We start from the raw sequence: 4,122 nt of genomic DNA, 5'->3' as shown, positions 1-4,122 counted from the left end.
ATATATGTGTGTATATGTGTGTGTGTGTGTGTGTGTGTGTGTGTAGTTTACATACATATGTTTATATATATGTTTTTATATATATGTTTTATATATATAACATATATAAAGTTTATTTTATTTATATACACACACACACACATATATACATACACACATATGTATATATGTATGTATGTATAATCTTTATACCCAACATGGGACTCGAAGTCATGACCCCAAGATCAAGAGTCACGTGTTCTTCTGAGCCAGCCAGGAGCCCCAATCCATATTAGTTTTAAAGTTTTTATGTAGATTCCCTAGGATTTTCTACAAACACAATTATGTCACCTGTGAATAAAGACCACTTCTTCCTGTCCGATGTATGTGCCTTTTATTTCTTTTTCTTACCTTATTGCACTAAGATCTTCATACAGTAGGTCTCAGTCCATTTGGGCAGCTATAACAAAACACCACAGACCAGGTAGCTTAAAATATCAAATTTATTCTCGCAGTTCGGGAGTCTGGAAGTCTGAGATCAACCTGCCAACGTAGTCAGGGGAGCCCTCATCTGGGTCACAGAGTTCTTGTGTCCTCACATGGTGGAAGGGGCTAAGGAGCTCTGTAGAATCTTTCATAAGATCATAATGCATTTCATAAGGGCTCCACCCTTATGACCTAATCACCTCCCAGAGGCCCCACCCATGAATATCATAATATGGTATTAGTTAGGATTATAATTTCAAGGTATCAGTTGGTGGGGGAGGGACAAAAACATTCATACCATAGCACAGTATTAAGCAGGAGAAGGGAAAGCAGACACTATTGCCTTATTCCAAATATAGTGAGAAAACAGGATGATAGAGTAAGGTTTTTATAAGTGCCCTTTATTGAGTTGAACAAGTTTCTATTGCTAGTTTGCTTTAAATTTTGTTTTGAACTGGAAATCATTTTAAAAAATATGAAACACTTGGGGCGCCTGAGTGGCTCAGTTGGTTAAACGTCTGCCTTCGACTCAGGTCATGATCCCAGGGTCCTGGGATTGAGCCCCACATCCAGCTCCCTGCTCAGCGGGAGTCTGCTTCTCCTTCTCCCTCTGCTATTCTCCCACTTGTGGGCGCACTCTCTCTCTCTCTCTCAAATAAGTCAAATCTTTTTAAAAAAATATGGAACACTTCACAAATCTGCCTGTCATCCTTGCACGGGGCCATGCTAATCTCTGTATTGTTCCAATTTTAGTATATGTGCTGCTGACGCGAGCACTGCTTTATTTTTTTAAAGCACAAATGCTATTGAAATTTGTCAAAAGTTCCATCTGCATCTACTGAATCATGTGATCATTTTTTCCTCTCTCCTTCTGGTAACATGGTAAATTTCACAGATTGAAGTTTGGATGTTATGCCAACCTTGTATTCCTGAGATAAATACAACTCGGTCATAGAATATTAACCTTTTTATTTATTGTTGAAGTGGACTTGCTAATATTTTGCAAGGTATTTTGCTTCAGTGATCACAAGAGCTTTTATCTGTAGTTTTTTAAAATTGTTTTTGTGTGGTTTTAGAATCCGGGTAATGCTTATTTCTTAAATGAGTAAGAAAGCTTTTATCTTCCTCTATTTTCTTTTTTTTTTTTTTTTGAAGATTTTATTTATTTATTTGACAGAGATAGAGACAGCCAGCGAGAGAGGGAACACAAGCAGGGGGAGTGGGAGAGGAAGAAGCAGGCTCATAGCGGAGGAGCCTGATGTGGGGCTCGATCCCAGAACGCCGGGATCACGCCCTGAGCCGAAGGCAGACGCTTAACCGCTGTGCCACCCAGGCGCCCCAATCTTCCTCTATTTTCTAAAAGGATTTGTATAGGGTTGGTATTCTTCTGTATGTGTTTGATAGAATTTACTACTGAAGATATCTAGGCACCAACTTTGCTTGATGGTAATGTTTTTAATTATTCAACTTCTTTACTTCATATGGGGCTATTCAGACCATTTCTTCTTGATAATTTGTACCTTTCAAGAAATGTGTTCAGGGGCGCCTGGGTGGCTCAGTCATTAAGCGTCTGCCTTCGGCTCAGGTCATGATCCCAGTGTTCTGGGATCGAGCCCCGCGTCAGGCTCCCTGCTCAGCGGGAAGCCTGCTTCTTCCTCTCCCACTCCCCCTGCTTGTGTTCCCTCTCTCACTGCCTCTCTCTCTCTCTCTGTCAAATAAATAAATAAATAAATAATATTTAAATAAATAAAAAAAATGTGTCCAGTTCATGTAAGTTGTCTAATTATTGGTATAGATGTTCATCACATTCCAATATTATCCTTTTAATGTCTGTAGAAACTGTAGTGATGTCCCTTTTTAAATTCCCAATATTGGTAATTTGTTTCTTTTTCTCTGCTCTTTATCATTCTGGCTAGAGGCTTAGCAATTTTATCAATCTGTTCAAGAAATTGGCTTTTGGTTTCATTAATTTCTCTGCAGTTGATCTGTTTTCTCTTTCATTTATTTCTGATCTTTATTGTTAAGTTGCCTTCTGCTTTTGATTTGTTCTTTTTCTAACCTTTGAAAAACGTTTTTATTGAACTATAACTCACATACTATACAACACAACTTAAAATGTACAATTTGATATCTTTTAGTTCATTCACAGAATTGTGTATTCATCATCACAGTCAATTTTAGAACATTTTCATTATCCAAAAAGGAAATTCTATACACTTTAGCCATCACTTCCTGATTACCCAGTCTTCAGGCAACCACTAATCCGCTTTTGTTCTCTCTAGATTTGCCTATTTTAGACATTTCATATATATGGAATCATACAATACATTGTCCTTGGTAACTGATTTTTCATTTAGTATATGTTTTCAGGGTATATCCATCTTGTAGCTTGTATCAATACTTCATTCCCTCTTGTTCCTGAGTAATACTCCATTGTATGGCTTTTCAAGCTTCTTAAGGTAGAAACTTAGATTATTAATTTTGGACCTTTCTTTTTTCTAATATGGATACTAAGTACTCTAAACTTTCATCTAAGCACTAATTATTTCCATCATACTTACCTAGGGTTTTCTCTATTCTTTCTCTAATTAAATATATTTATTTTATTGTATTTTTTATAATGTCCTTTAATATTCTAAGAAAAAACTAATAGGACAAAAAACATGATATCTGATGTATATATCTCTCAGGCTCAACTGCAATACTCCTTGAAAAAAAATTGGGGGAGGGGTTTTACTTGTGGAATTTTTAAAAATTCTTTATTTAAATTCATATTTAGTTAACATATACTGTATCATTAGTTTCAGGGGTAGAATTTAGTGATTCATCAGTTGCTTATAACCCCCAGTGCTCATTGATCAAGTGCCCTCCTTAGTGCCCATCACCCAATTAACCCTTCCCCTCCACCTCGCCTCCAGCAACCCTCAGTTTGTTTCCTAGAGTTCTGTGTCTCTTACGGTTTGCCTCCCTCTCTATTTTCATTTTATTTTATTTTTCCTTCCTTTCCCCTATGTTCATCTGTTTTGTTTCTTAAATTCTACATATGAATGAAATCATATGGTATTTGTCTTTCTCTGACTGAATTTCTTCAAGAAAATACTTAATCACAATTAATACATTTCTATCAGCTGTTCTTGATCAAACTGCTGAGATCAGGGTTTCTCAACTTTGGCTTTATTGACATTTGGGCCTGATAATTTTCTTTCTTTCTTTCCTTTGTTCTTTTCTTTTTTCTCTTGTTTATTTGTTTGTTTGTTTCTTTCTGATATAACTGACATACAAGATTATATTACTTTCAGATGTACAATATGATTCAGTGTTTATATAGTGAAATAATCATAATCATTATCATCCATCACCACACAGTTACAATTTTTTTCTTATGAGAACTTTTAAGATTTACTCTCATAGCAACTTTCAAATATACAATACAGTATTATTAACTATAATTACAAGGGTGTACATTATATCTCCAGGATTTATTTATTTTATAACTGGAAATTTGTACCTTTTAACTACCCTCAACCATTTCACCCACCCCCCTTCCGCCTTCCCTCTGGCAACCCCCAATCTGTTCCCTATGAGTTCAGGGTTTTGCGTTGTTTCGTTTTTGTAGAGTCCACACATAACTAAGATCATACTACTTATCTCTGCCTG

At 36.1% G+C, this 4,122-nt stretch overlaps 1 non-coding gene across 1 annotated transcript; it reads right to left on the bottom strand.

Annotated features, from left to right (window-relative positions):
* Window positions 1-1,139: 1,139 nt before the first annotated feature.
* LOC123783151 (U6 spliceosomal RNA) lies at window positions 1,140-1,242 on the bottom strand. The gene has a single exon (XR_006777133.1). It is a non-coding gene; the product is annotated as a U6 spliceosomal RNA (small nuclear RNA).
* Window positions 1,243-4,122: the final 2,880 nt, after the last annotated feature.

The sequence above is a fragment of the Ursus americanus genome, chromosome 6 (genome assembly GCF_024610735.1).
Source record: "Ursus americanus isolate L20-20 chromosome 6, mUrsAme1.1.p, whole genome shotgun sequence".
Classification (NCBI taxonomy): domain Eukaryota; kingdom Metazoa; phylum Chordata; class Mammalia; order Carnivora; family Ursidae; genus Ursus; species Ursus americanus.
Note: the sequence above shows the minus strand (reverse complement) of the source record. Positions and strands in the feature narration are given on the sequence as shown.